The sequence below is a fragment of the Rattus norvegicus genome, chromosome 8, assembly GCF_021556685.1.
Source record: "Rattus norvegicus strain SHRSP/BbbUtx chromosome 8, alternate assembly SHRSP_T2T, whole genome shotgun sequence".
Lineage (NCBI taxonomy): Eukaryota > Metazoa > Chordata > Mammalia > Rodentia > Muridae > Rattus > Rattus norvegicus.
This window is the reverse complement of record NC_141541.1, coordinates 126,217,773-126,233,437: the sequence shown is the minus strand read 5'-3', so window position 1 is coordinate 126,233,437 and position 15,665 is coordinate 126,217,773. Positions and strand designations below refer to the sequence as shown.

At 47.0% G+C, this 15,665-nt stretch overlaps 1 protein-coding gene across 1 annotated transcript in view; it reads right to left on the bottom strand.

Moving 5' to 3' along the window:
* Positions 1-15,665, bottom strand: part of Itga9 (integrin subunit alpha 9) — a 309,149-nt gene that overhangs the window by 109,673 nt on the left and 183,811 nt on the right.

Sequence of the window (15,665 nt, the reverse complement as noted above, 5' to 3'; positions counted from 1 at the left end):
TGTCACCTGCGTCCTTTAGTCCCCTGTCTGCTATAGTGCCAGAGGTCCTTCCTGATCTCCCCCTGTGAATGACAACGTCCCTGTTGTGAGTTCACCAGCTACATGAATTCTTCTCAGAACTTTACCAAGGTAGCTTCACACTAATTTTTAAAATTAATTTAAAAGAATTTTCGTACATATATACAATTAAACATGGTCATTTATACTTGCAGTTTTTCCTTCTGACTCCCAACTCAACTTCATAATCCGCCCCCATCTCTCTGATAACTCACTGCCTCAGTTACTTTTCTACTGTTGTGACAAAATACCATGACCAAGGCAACTTATAAAAGAAAGCACTTAATTGGAGCTCACAGTTCCAGATGGTTCGAATCCATGACTATCATGTCAGGGAGCATGGCAGCTGGCAGGCATGGCGCAAGAGCAGTAGCCGAGAGCTTACATCTGATCCAAAATCATAGGCACACAGGCAGACAGGCAGACAGGCAGACAGACAGGCAGACAGACAGACAGACAGACAGACAGACACAGACACAGACACAGACACACACACACACACACACACACACACACACACACAGGAGAGCAAGAGTGAGAGAGGGAGAGAGTGAGAGAGAGCGAGAGAGTGAGAGAGAGCAAGAGAGAACGAGAGAGAGCGAGAGAGACTAACTGAGAATGCTGTGGGTTTTGAAACCTCAAAACCCATCCCCACTGACATACTTCCTCCAAAAAGCCCACACTTCCCAATCCTTCCTAAACATTTCCACCATCTGAGGACCAAACATCCAAATATTTGAGTCTATGGGACCATGTGCATTCAAACCATACCCACTAAGTCCACTTGACACTCTTCAGTGCCATGTAAGGGGAGGGTTCAGGGACGTGAGACACAAACTTCCAGACTTGACATGGTGTGGCACTTAAATGTCACACAAGCTGTGGTTACTCGAACCAGATCAATCCAGACTAAATTCCAGCGTAGGTCAGGGAGGTTCTTTCCAGGTCGTGTCCCTCACCCAGGAGCTGTTGGCAGTTCACAGCTAGCTCTGGGGGAGAGAGAATCATTGCTTTGTATGTGTGGCTACTGGTAGATCCTGCATAGTAATCTGGGACAGAGGACCATGTCTCTACCACAGGGTCTGACAGCGGGGCCAGGAGCCTTTGCTCTGGTCTGCTCACAAGGGCAGAATTGGTTCCAACACCAAATTTCTAAGGGAGTCTAATGTCCTGACAATTAGGAAGATTGGCCTGGAACTGGTGTGTTGGTCATTTAATCCTTCAGTGGGGTGTCAGAGGCTGGCCTCCCCTACGGAAGTTCTATGAGTCCGCATTGAACAGCAGACAAGTGCCCCCAAGCAGACCTTCGACTGTCAGTCCAACCTTCCCATTTCCCAGAGGGAGAAGCTGAGTCTGAGCGAGGACCCACTCACCTGAGGTCACCCAGCCATGCTGGCTCTGAGCTAGAGCAAGGGTCAAATGTCCTTGGCTATCCATGCTGCAGCTCTTATATAATGAAGCCCATCACATGGGGAAGGGCTCTGGTGAGAAAGGTTCTTTCAATGACTTCGGAATAGAACAGGCCTGTGTGAAGACCTGCTGCTCAGACAGGCCTGCCAAGAGTCTAAAACAATCGTGCACAGTTTGTGTGCCAGACATTCCACGGGTGCTTGTTTATTTATTGAGGAACAACCTTTCTAATTTTCGAGGAATTTTATCCTCTGATAAAATTTCCCATTAATTCTAATTTGCTTGTGCAGTCGCAGGTCGTGCTCCTTTGTACGCAGGCCCTGGCTGCACTTTCAAGTAAAAGGCATCGTTAATAGACACCAAAGATTTAAACTGCGCTGTTTCCGTAAGCCTCATCTTCTGGCACTTTCATAGCTTGAGGAACACATATAACTTATTTTTTTTATTAAAAATTCCTCTTTAATATATCTTCGTATTGTGTGTTCTGTGTGTGTGTGTGTTGCCTGCATGCCTCTGTGTAACTGTGTGCATGCCTAGTGCCTGTGGAGGCCAGAAGAGGACGGCAGGTCCCCGGAACTAGAGTTACAGATATTTATGACCACACGGGTGCTGGGAATTGAACCTCCAGAAGCTCAGTCAGAGATCTCTGCAGCCCTCCTGATACACACTAATACACCTTTGGAATGTATTATGGAGTCCCTAATTCTTTAGCATGAATTCACTCGTTGTTCCAAATGCCAGTTGGTACTGGTGACCAACGGGAGTTGCATGAGGTCCCAGAATCTTTGCTACACTTATTCTTTGGCCTCATTCCTTCTGTCCAGCATGAAGACCATCCAAAGTTCCTTACTGGGGTGGACTTGGTGCATGTATCAATGACTTATGCTGAATCCTCGTGGACAAGAACTCCCCCTTCTTTCCAGATAAATTGTTCTAAAGATTCAACAGGAAGAACATGAGGTAGCTGAAGGATATCCAGTGATGCCCCACCCCCAGTGGATATTTTCAAATGTTCCTAAAGATCTCAACTGTGATCTTACCTGGAGGTATAAGCTACGTGCTTTCCTCTTGCTACCAGCATCAACTGAACAATGCTAACTGTACAACCACTAAGTGCGTCCACGTCAATTACACCCAACAAGATGACTGCTGCAAGAGAATTTTCTCATACACACCACACACACACACACACACACACACACACACACACACACTGAGGGGTAAAGTGCTTGCCTAGCTGATGTAAGGTTGCAGGTTTAATCCCAGCACCCAAAAGAACAGCCACAGGGATAGTGCTAAATCTCTTCAAAATGCACTTGTAAACTATCAAGTGGAATGGGTAGGGAGGGGACCTGGGGGAGGAGAAAGAATATGACCAAAATATGATGCCTGAAAAATTTACAAAATAACTTAATTAGCCTTGTGAATGTTGAGAGATGGCCAAACAAGAAAGTATTCATGTGAATTTTCCAACAGTGTAATTTCTAAATTTTACTTGAATCTGATGTTCAAGGCTTAGATGTCAGGCAGGGGTATCACTTGACACCTGTGATATTCTGGGGATAGGAAAGTGAGCCAGGGGCATTTGGAGAACAGGAACATCTTAGCGTGGGATACCCCAAAAGGAGACAGGTTTGAAGCAAGTGGCACTACAGGAGAGATCTCCAAAACTCACCCAGGGAAGGCCACACTAAGGAGTAGGCAACTGGTGAGGGCTGTGGCATCAAGCCAGTGACCTCTCTCGGTGTCTGGAACCTTGAAAAACATAGCCTCAGAGTCATCCCAACTGGGATAAGGAATATCTCTGCACTGACTCTAGGCAGGATGAGGGGTATTGAGGCAATAGGAGGTGGTACTCGTACCAAGCACTGTTGATAGGCAGAAGACAGAGTTCCTGGTATCAGGAATGAGGCCAGAAACTCAGGACAGGGATAAAGGGATCCAGACAGGAAGGGTTCTGCCTACCACAAGGTCCTCTGCCGGTGTTCTCAACAGGAAGTGGCCTACAGAGTAAAGCCTGACTCTAGAAAGATACAGATACCAGTTAATCCTGTTACTTCTGAAAAACAGGGGTCTGGGCTCCTCTGGAAGGAGCCCTAGGCTCAGAATAACACATAACCTTTAAACTTTGTGGTTCATAGGTGACTTCCACAAGGGTACCTCCCATCCGTCTCTTGTCTGTATATTCAAGTGTTCGTAGGATGGCAGTTAGAAGTCAGCCTCGGACGTCATTCCTCACGAGCCATCTGCCTTGTTTTTTTGAGACAGGGTCTCCCACTGAACTCACTGAGGTGGCTGGTCTGCCTGGACATCGAGCCCCAGGGTTCTGGCTGTCTCCTACTTTCCAGTATGACGTTAGATTGGGAACTGAGAGGCTAACAACTGTAAGTAAGATAAGGCAATAATCCCTGATGCCTGCCCCTGATACAAGGCTACACCTCCCCAAGGTTCCATAACTTCCCCAAGCAGTGGCACCAGCTGGGGGCTAAGCATTCAGATATTTTAGGCCTGTGGGGGACACTTCACATTCAAGCCACAACATGGCTGGCTGGAGGCGGGACTTCACTGTTAGTGTCTGTCTCCAAGTATCGATTTTCGGGCTCTACTTAAGAATGGACTCAAAGAGGATATCAATACTAACCCTATAACAATAACCATTTTATTGTAGCATATTATTATAGTTATTCTGGTCTATCATTAGTAATTTCTCTGTGTCTAATTTGTGCACATAGAAAGAAGACGTGGTCTCTGTGATGGCCATTCTTGGTTGTCAACTTGACTACATCTGGATTTATCTAAAACCGAAAACATCTGGGTACACCTGTGAGGGATTTTTCTTGATTGAATCATTTGAGGTGGGAAGACATACCCTAAATCCAGACCTTTTGAGGTGGGAAGATCCACCTTAGATCTGGACCATGCCTATAAAGGACAGAGGTAGGAGCTTTTGCTCTTTGCTTGTCTTCTCTCTCACTGGCAAGTTCATCCCTTCACTGACATTAGAGCATAGTTGTTCAAGATTCTGGCACGTCCTGAATACCAGCTGAGGCATCTGGACGTACGGACTGAAAAAATATTGAATTCTTGGACTTTCCATAGGGAGACGGCCATTGTTGGAATAGCTGGACCATAACTTGTATGTCACTGCAATAAATCCCATATATGAATTATAAGGTTTAGATTTTATTTTAAACCTTATTTTATTATGGTTATAGGCATTTTCTTCTAGTTTTGGGACATATTCTCCAAGGATAATAGAGGATGATGACTACAGCTTTTATGTTTATGAATTTGTTTTTCTATTTTGAGACAGGGTTTCTCTCTGTAGACCCCTGAGGTTGGAACTCACTCTGTAGACCAGGCTGGCTTCGAACTCAGAGATTCACCTGCCTCTGCCCCCTGAGTTTTAGGATTGAAGGTGGGAGCCACCACCACCTGGCCATATTTATGACTCTTATTTCCTCAACAATGCATAAAGCCAAACCATTGTCATTAAGTAGAATATACTATGTACATATGTAAATGCCAACTCTCCGGGCCGTGGGCTACGCTACACAGACTGGGATGTGCTGTGCATCTGGCCATGCTCTCTGTAAATCCTTTCCAGTCTCCTGGAACAGACCCTCATGGTAATTAGCTCCAGCTGGAGACTGAGGGCTCCATAAAGCACTTCGATGATCCTTGGCAGCGAGCCAGGGAGATGATTCCTAAGGCTGAATATTTGAGCTGAAAATCCATTTATACAAAGGTAGAAAATATTTTTCCCTTCCTCATATAAACCCATCTGGGCCAGCGTTATGTCTGAATAGTGAAAGTAAAAGCATTTGCTGAGGGGACATGAATCAAAGCTGTGGTTTCCCAGCAAGGCACAGAGAAGGACAGACAGTCCACGTTCCTGTAATGTACTCACATTCCTGAGGACTCTGCCCTAGCACAGCTCATTCAACAACTCAGTAATGGTAGAGCCAGGACTTGCACCAACAACCTCGTCCCTTACAGTGAGGAAACAGCAGGCCAGAGGACTCCCCCCGCCCCTGCCCTGTCCCCTGGTCCCTCTAGATGGCTCAAGAGCTTCCTGTACCATCTGTGTAACTTCTGAAAGAAATGTTGGCTTCCTGGTAACAGAAGTTCAGAGCCTCATCAGCCCTTACCTCAGGAGTTTCTGGAACTAAGAAGTCTTGGGACATCTGGGATGAATCAGGTTCATTCCTTGTAACAACTGGATTAAGGACTAAAATGCTTTGGTGGTAGGAGGGATCTGAGGCAGAGCCGTTTCCAAGATCCAGCAGTTTGGAGGTCTCCTGCCTTGAGGGTGTGTGTGTGTGTGTGTGTGTGTGTGTGTGTGTGTGTGTGTGTGTGTAGGGATGACTGCCTTAGCTTAGCCAAAGGCTCTTTGCCACACCACACTGTGACACACACCTGTGCTGCTTGGGTAAACATGCCACCTGATGACTAAAGAGCCCATGGCACATTGACAAGTAACTCCCTTAGGGCACAATGATGTCACCGATGGATGACATCAATCACAACAGGCCCTCCTGGAACAACAAGTTTCCCTAATTGTATGTCCTTACTGCTGTGAAGTGAGGCAGCCACCGGGGAGCTTGAGCCACAAGCCCTTTCTTTCCTTCTGGTCTCTGGGTCCCCAAGGCTCTGCAGTGTGAACAGGTACATGCTAGGCAACCCCAGCCACGCAGGCAGCCCCAATCACATGTTCACAATGTGGCTGCCCACGTGTGCCACCTTGGCAATTCTCCCCTCTTTGAACCCACCAAGGCTCTGGGGGATTTTTCTGTGTCCTTGACAAAAACGGAATGACTATAGAGGTCACCATAGGTGCTGCCTGGGGTTTGGGTATACATTTCTAAGAAATGACTGAATCTTCCAAAGAAGATCCGGTTCTAGATACTACAATATTCCAGCCTACTGGAAGATGCTTTTCTCACATCAAACATTTACCCACGTGCAGGGGAAATGTCTAGGACACGTGTCTCACCTGGTTGTGTTTTGCTAGAGCCGGATGGCAGTGTAGTGACACAAAGGGACCCTTCTCCAAATGATTCATGAAATGCAAAGTGGGATAATGAAGAAGTCAAGCATGCAAAGAAAAAAGATGATAATCGTATTGAGCAAGTGTGTGATCTGGCACCATTATGCTGCCTAAAAGGACATAGCAAGTAAGAGAACGTGGGAATGGATTTGACAACCACAACTCTGAGGTAGGGACAAACGCCAGTTCAAAATACCTACAGGATTGTTTCAAAGCACCTGTCCTTTCTGTGGGTAACAAGGTGACAATTCCTGCTCGTGTCACTGTACATGGTGCCACAGCCACATTTGGATAAAATACTAATGTTTTCTTTGAAGTTAATGAAAATCAAGATGTGACTGTTTTCCAGTCTTAGCTCGCCGACCTTAGGAATTCCAGCTTGGATCACAACAGGGCATGGGGCTCACACTGAGGTTGCTCCTGCTCTGTGGAAAGTGAAGGTGAGGACTGTTTTTAAGATGAGGAGGAGGGCTGTTGAGGGAGAGGAGGTAGAGAGGGCACGCCCAGTCTTGGTTGCTGGGAAGAAAGGTGAGAAGGGGGAACCCTTTTTCTTCTCTCCCAACCCCCAACAGGGGTTCTCATATAGCTCTGGCTGTCCTGTAACTCACTTTAGACCACTAGCCTCTAACCCACAGAGATCTGCCTGTCTCTGCCTCCCAAGTGTTGGGGTTAAAGGCATACACCACTACTGCTGGCTGAGAAGGGAATTACTGAAAGGTACATGATAATAAGGAACCAGCCATCAGAGCTGACCCTCTTCCCCACAGATCAAACAATGCTTTAACAATAAGCACCACTCTCTCTGAACCAGGAGGAAGAGCAGCATGGCTGAGGATTGTCTCCCTCTTGGTTTAGGAGGTCAGATGGTTTGCATGCTTCCATACCAGAAGAACAATATAAAAAACCTTTTTAAAATGTGTCCCTTTTTTCCCCTTGAAGAATAGGTGTTAACTGAGACAGTGCCATTTGCCTCCTTGTTCAAACCTCATTGCCATAGAAAAGCTTTCTGAAAAAATATATCTGAGGCTCTAGGCAAAGCAGATGGTTCCAGGTGGGCACCTGTGCTCCTTCTCATGGTGGGAGCATCTCCCACAAGGGTGGTCCTCTTCCGGTATCCTGTGGATCTGGATAGTCCCAAAGTTCCTGGGAATGAGCATCAGGAGGCAATCCCTAAGATTCAAGTCCTACGAATCTAGGAATGAATGAGCCTCTCTTACCACATCCCAATCCTAAGACAAGTAGAAAGTCCTTGAGCAACGTCCCACCATGACCGACAAGTCAATTGGATTAGATTTCTTTTTGAACTTCAGAGTTCTACAAGACTTCTCCTACCTATCCAGGAGAGGAAAGAGTAGACAGTAGACACAATGTGTAACTTCTAAGCATCTCAGTGCAGGCTCTGAGGATGTAGAACCTATGTCTCAGTGGTTGGATGGCTTCTTAGGAACCAGGCATGCACCCTAAGCAGGGCTATGGTTCTAGGTCTTGGTCTGGCTCACAAGAACATACACACTATCAACTGTGCTATCCAGTTAATCTGTACTTAAGGGGCTGGGCTTCTGTACAGGACCACAATCACCTATTGGTTAAGGTTTGGAGAGAGGAGTAACTACCTAGGCAGGAGGTCACAGGGATTCTGTGAACTCGAGGAGGGTTCAATACAGCAGTATGTTCTATTCATTGGCACACGAGGGACTTGAGTGTGGTGTTGATGGCATCCATCCAGTTTGTTGTGCTCAAATTGAGGCCACCCGGAAGGGGGTCAAGGACCAAGGTTAGTGAAATCTGGGAGTCTTCTTATGTGGTTCCCACCGTCCTGGAGAATGGACGCTCTATGTTTTACCCAAGCTTCACCTTTGCCTCAGAGGGTAGCACTGGTATAGCCTCTGCCCACTGGGGACAAACAAAAGGGACCATGTCTCCCCATGTGCAGCTGTTTATGAGAACAAGCAGGACATCTGCATCCACCTCCAGTTCTCCCAGGTGGCTCACATCAAACTTGGGACAGACGCTGTAGGGAAAGAGTATGCAGGGTAAAGGAAAGCTTGGGAAGGAGGGGAGAACGTGTGTTTGCAGAAATCAGAGTCACAGCTTCAGGGTTCGGTTCTTTTCATGATGGTAAGTCTGTCCTGCCATAGTAAGTCCAGTGTTCACTGGCAAGAAATGCAGTAACTTGGAGAAATCTTAGCAAAGGCACAGCCGGGAGGCTCTAGTGGCACCATTCTCTTGATAAGTCAGTCCCTTGCTTTGGTCCGGTTATTAGGACAATGGTCCCTGTCTGTTTTTTTTTTTTTGTTTTTTTTTTTTTTCCGGAGCTGAGGACTGAACCCAGGGCCTTGTGCTTGCTAAGCAAGCACTCTACCACTGAGCTAAATCCCCAACCCCGATCCCTGTCATCACAACACTGCTGGAGAGACTGACACAGAAACCTCCCATGGCTGACTGTATTTGAAAGCCAGGGAATGTGCCACCAAATAAAATTTTATTAGACAAGCATTGAGGGCGTCTCGGGGGATGGGTGGTTCAGTGTGCACATGCTATTAATCCTGCTGGCTGCTATGGTTACTGCCTCGGTTCTCCTTCAGTGCCCTGCTAAGGATTCTTATTCTCTACCATCCAGGGAGAAGCTGGAACACATCCACCATGATCTCAACAGTGGGGAGGGCTGTCCATGAAGTTCTTCATTGGGATGGATGTCTACTGTGTATGTGCACAAAAGGTACCCTCAATGCTCTGTGTGCATCTAGCGAAGGTAGGATTAGTTCTTAGGGGTAGCAGACTCCTACCCATCCCTAGCCACAACAGGAAAACAAGCAAATGCCGCAACAACAACAACAACAACAACAACAAAACACAAGAGGAATGTCCAAGTCATTCCAGCTTTGAGACAGGCCAGGTTCCCCAAGATACAATGGCCATTAAGACAAAGGACATTAGTCAAAGTGACAGTAAAGGGCTTGGGAGCCACCACCAAGCATTTTTTTCTTACCTCCGCCATTTAGGTTTTGCTTTGACCTCAGGTGAGTGATTTCCATACGACTGGGTCTCCCGGCTTTAAATTTCCCTCCAGCAAGAGCTCTTGAGCAATGCTTCCCAAGCCACAGTGCAGCCATATTTACTTCTCAACAGTGTTCTGAGGTCAAGGCGCCTCTAACTTTGAGTCAGGATCTCTTCCTATATAGCCTCTGGCCATCCTGGAACTGATAATGTAGACCAGGCTGGCCCCAAACACACAAACATCCCCTTGCCTCTGCCTCCTGAGTGCTGAAAGTTAAGCTGTGTACCACCTGCCTCACCAGGTCCACCAGATACTTTTTGAATCAGTGAAATGCATAAGGACTCTGTAAGTCCTCGACCTTTTCAGAGCTACAGACATTTCTCCATTTTCATGCTGAGGAAACAAAGTCACATAGAAGCTAAGGACCTATCCCAAGTGATGTGGCGGGTGAGCTGCCACGGAACCTTGGTGTACTCAGAGACCTTCATTTGTTTTTTTTTTAATTTTATGAGTAGGGTGTTATGCCTGTGTTTATGTGTACCCAGTACATGGCTGGTGTCCATGGAGGTCAGAAGAAAGTGTTGGATCCCTTGGGACTGGAGTTCCAGATGGTTCTGATCCCTTGTGTGGATACTGGGAACTGAACCCAGGTCCTCTGGGAGAACAATCGGTGCATTTAATGACTGCAGCCTCACATACAGAACTTGTAGGGTACCTATCTAGTACACAGTAGGTGTTCAATAAAGAAGAAAATCTTGCTTCTGTTCTCCACTGTGTAGGCACTCTTGGAAACATGGAGATGAGGAATTTTCTCTAAGCAGGGGTGGAGTCTTCTCTGTGTGGGCGGGGCTAGGCAAAGGAGGGCATATAGGGTTTCCCAGCCTGTGCAGGGAATGAGCAGGGGTTTCAACCTCACAGAGGAGAAAATGTTGAAGTGAGTGGGTTACCCAGAATGACCAGGGATATAGTGCCATTGTCTGCCCGAGACCATGGATTTAGTTGGTATTTTTCTCCTGTTTTGTCTTTTGAGGCAGGGACTCACTAAGGAACCCAGGCAGGGCTCAAACTGCCAATCTTCCACTTCTGACCTCCCCAGTGGCTGGCATTCCACGTGCTTGCCACTCTGCCCCCTCATTGACTGTCACTTTTCTCTGCAGAGGTCGTGTGTTCCTGAAGGTCTGTTGTCACTTAGGCATCCAAGTCTTGAATTAAAACTCTGCGATTTACTGGTCTTGAGCCTGGCTCTAAGACAAGCCATCCACAAATACCCAGGAACAAGGATGAAATTGTTCCAGAGGTTCCCATTAAACAGAGCTGCCAATTCCATTCCCAGAATGATCCGACTGTCTGGGTACCCCCCCAGCACCTAAGAAAGCATCAAATGTAAGTACTAGAAGAGAAACAGAAAGGAAAGCAGTTTGTAGCAGTTAAGCTGAAAGACTTTTCATTTGTTTTTGATGCATCCCACTGGGGATAGTGGACGACCTCAAGGCTTTCTTAACAGCCAGACCCAATTAAAAACTAAGGGCCTTGAAAAGACTGTGGGCTGGGCAGTGGCAGCACGCCTCTACTCCTAGCATTGATCTCTGTGGGTTCAAGACCAGCCTGGTCTCCAGAGTGACTTCCACAGGACAGCCACAGCTACACAGAGACCCTATCTTGAAAAATGAAAAGCAAAACACCTTGGAATATTTGCAAAGTCCAAACCATTACAGCCACTCTGGCTGTAATTACGCTGCTTTCATGGGGATTAGGAGAATGTGTTCCCCTAAACCACTGGCTGGCTGGAAGATAGCTAGGTCCATCCATGAAGAACCAGCTTGAAGAGAGGACTGCCTGCCTTAAGAGCATATGTAGTTGGAAACAAATTGTTCTCCTCAAATGTAGTCACAATCATCAACTATGCCATTACTGCTCACCTAGGCTCTATAACCCCCCCCCCCCCCCGCTTTAGTCTGGATGTGTGACGTCACTGACCTCTATCTGTGAGATCTGTTAACCCACCTGAGAGTTGTCTCCTAATAGATATGCCTTCATCTACTTTAAGTCTGGTCTAATCTGGCCAAATGCCTATCATTCTCTCTCTCTCTCTCTCTCTCTCTCTCTCTCTCTCTCTCTCTCTCTCTGTGTGTGTGTGTGTGTGTGTGTGTGTGTGTGTGTTGGCACAGGGTGGGGACAGGCATGAATAGAGGTGCCGAAAGAGGCAGGAAGAGGGTGCCCGACACCATAGAGTTGGAGTTACAGTCAGCTGTGAGCTGGGAACTGAACTCGGGTCCTCTGTAAGAGCAATGAACACTCTCACTGAGTGAGTCCTGTCTCTAGCCCAGCCATCTACTACCGCCATAAGACAGAAATCCCACAGTCTGCCCAGCCATCACAGGCATGCTTCCTACACTGTGTGCTTCAGCTTCCTAGTGAGGGCATAGAACAGGACAGGTAGGTTCTAACGAGGCGTGAAAGACATTCTATCTAGAATTCCCTGGTGAAACCTTCAGGAGCACCATGGTGGTGACCCCAGCAGCCCCTACAGATTTATTCCCCTATGCTCTTGAGACAGTTGACATCTATGCCTCAGACCTTTGCCAGGCAAGTTGGAATTGAGGTGATGGAAAGAGAAACAGGCTTGAAGCTCCAGGCAGAACATGCTGTTTTTGAGTGCAGGAGACCAAAGGACCCTTCCTACCCCAATATCCTATGCCCCAGGCCCCGGAGCATAGCTTGCTGAATCCCTGTTAGGGTTACACTCCTCTTCTGGGACTTTCGTATCCTCTCCTGGCTTCAAGATGGAACCCCAACTCATGGGGGACGTTGTGATCCAATTCCTCTGTTCTTTCTGCCTCATCTCACTTCGAACCATCTGGACAACCCTAGACACGGCAGTTTCTTCATGAGAGTGAAGACCTCTGCTCACATCCTCTCTTTCCCCAGACAGCCTCAGTTACCTCCACTCCCCTTGATGTGAGGCTTCTGGAGCCGCTCCTCTGTGAGAGCCTGGCCACCTTTCCTCTTACATCTACCACCATCGGCCAATCTCTTGGCCCTATCCTGCATGGATGACAGACCAGGAGAGCAGGGTCCATTGCCAATTCATTTCTGCAGCTGCTCAGAGTACCTGCTCAAACAAGAAATGTGTGTGCCCTGCACCTCAGGCATTAACGGAGAGAGGTTATTCAATAACGAATAAAACTTCCTGTGCCTCAAGGCACTAGACTATAGTGAAGCCAGTCTAGAGTCTGGTTCCCATCATAGTTTTCTGGCTGTGTCTTTCTTCATATGCCTGGCTCAGAAGGGTCTGTGGTTTTGGTTTCACATCTCTGCTCACCCAGTTATGAATGGGTGTGTTTCCCTGATACCTCCTGTGGGAAACCAGGAGCTTTAAGAGCGTCACAAAGGTTTCTTTCATGGGAGATCTGGCCACGGAAAGAGACCACGGGTTCTACAGGACAATACCTAATTCCTAATACTTTTGGCTCAGAGCCCTAAGAACAGTGCTTTGAGGTTCCGAGATCTCATCCAGTGTCAGGGCTTCTGTCTCTGTGCTGAAGTTGATGAAGTCCCAAGAAAGGATAAGTTCACCCTGAAATTGTTACGGTTTCAGGATGAGAGATGAGGCTACTCTGCTCCATAGGGAGCACGGCAGAGCACATCATGGGTAACTGTCCTTTCCCCTGGCTATCTTCATGCCCTTCCCCATAAAATTTGAAATCCACTCACTAAAGAGGCAGAAAATGTTTTCCATCCATTGAGTTTGAATTTGGCCATGTGATGTGCAGTAGAAAATAGAACAAGCCCAAAGTCACAGTATCCAGTTCTGAGCCCAGGCCTGAGGAGCCATTGCTTGTCTGTGCTGGCATCAAACAAGTCTGATATTCTTTGAGAGGACTATGAGTAACCTGAGCTTACTTGTTCCCAGAGGGACAACGGAAAAGCAGAGCGAAGCTGGGACAGCCCAGCCTGGGATCTACTCCTCATCAGACTCAGATGCACAGAGGAATCACTTAAGGTACGGCTGAATGTAACCGTCCTACAGTTGACGTACACACAACGGAAATGGCCGCCACTAGAGCCATTGAGATGTTCCCTCTCTGTCTCTCCCTTCCTCCCCATCTCTGTCTCTGTTTCTATCTCTCTCTGTCTTTCCTCCTACCCGCATCTCTCTCTCTCTCTCTCTCTCTCTCTCTCTCTCTCTCTCTCTCTCTCTCTCTCTCTGTCTCAGCAGCCATTAATTGCCTGTAGCCCTTCATTCTGGGGTGGGACTTGGGTGTTGTTTGCATCCATATTGGAATGCCAACTGATGCTGCCATTGTTTAGGTGACCATATTTTTAAGATTTCTCAGGTACCACCGTCACAGCCCTGGGTTTTTCTTGCCACGCTTCGACGACAACACTCTCGAAAGGCCAGCCATGGAAGCACCTTCAGCCAAAAGAGCTTTGCTGACCACAGTCCTCGAGTTTCCATCTTGCTACACAGAAAGCACAGTTAACAAACGGCCAGCAAGGGCGCCAGAGCTTTCCTAGCAATGTTTAACCATGGATCAAGTGGATATTTTCCTACCACATGAAGTCTTCTATGATCCAAAGTAAACGCCAGCGTTTACAGTCTAGCTCAACATAAAAAGAAACTCGTGTACTTTCCCTAAAACGCTTTTTTGGAAGACACACCTAAAATTAAAATGAATGAGCTGATAATTTTTGAACCTTCTTTAAAATTGATGTCTCTAACCATCCCAGGAGGCTCTTCTTACTGTTAAACGACCCCATTAATCCACCCTATACGTCTAAAGCAATTTCCCAAGCTTAGGAAAGCATGTGCTACCTTTTAAGCCACCACTTCTTAGAGCAAAACCAAAGCCAATAGGCATCTAAGATGTCATTGTCAGGAGAAGCATTTGTGTGTATACACTTGGGGTTTATGCCACCTTCTCAGGTACACGCCAACTAAAGAATTGGAATCTCAGTTTGATTTTCCTTTGATGAATAAAATATTTTTAAACACCCAAAATAAAAGTGCGGGGGCTGAGGCTATGGCTGGGCAGATGAAACGCTCGTCATGCAGATATGAGACCTTCTTCAGTTTGCTCCCATAACCCATATAAAGTCAGGCATGGTGCTGCACACTAGTAATTCTAACACTGTGGAGAGAGAGGCAGGTGATCCTGTGGGTCCCCTGGACAACCGGTCCAGCCTGGCCTGTCAGCTGTTAAACTTGTCCACAGTCATGGGGCCAGTGAGAGAGCCCTATCTCAGAAAACAGCTGTACAGCCCCCCAACAGTGCCATATCTGATGGAGGCCTCTGCCTCCATCCACACGTGAGGATGGGCAGGCACCTACACCCACAACACACAGAAGAATGACAACATTGTAGCACTCGATCCAGACAGAGCGACACAACATTTGTAATCCAGCCCTCTAGAGGCTGAAACAGATGGGGGTTAGAGACCAGTCTGGGCTATGTAAGATTATCTTTAAAAAAAAAGAAAGAAAGAAAGGGAGGAAGGAAGGAAGGAAAGAAAGAAGGAAGAAAACAAAAGAGAAAGAGAAAAAGAAAGGTCCTGGCTGGCTGTCATCACTGAGTCAAACTTAACTCCCAATGTTTTGGGTAAGGGCAAGTACACAATGAAACATTTTACACAGTATCTATCAACACTGATACTTGTTTGAAAAGTGACTACAGATCCTGCAGAGGGGGTTCCTGGCCCCAAAGCTACTATAATCTTTCAGAAGGCGTGTTACAAGAGGAAACCATTGTGTGACAACTGGCTGATTCAGGATAAGTACTGTCATTTTAAGAGAAGTCTAAAATAAAGGGTTGGCAAAAGGGGAAACAGAAGGCTTTGGTCTGGTTTATCCCTGGCCAGGGGGGATTTGCAGACCATGGGAGGAAGGCCTGAAATAATAAAGAGACTGTTAGCTTGCATCGGCGGGCTGGCTGCCCTCTTCCTTCACCCCTCCCTGCCTCAGAAACTGTTCGCTGCTAAAACAGACACCACTGTTAAATACCAGGGGGGGGGGGGGAAGATGAAAGGAGTCTTCAAATAATACTACCTTAAGTCACATGAAACCATCCCCAAAGGTCAAATGCTGGCAGTTTCCCAGAGTGCAATGTAATACAAAGTAATAAATGTCAAGTCCCTTTCCAACACATAAAT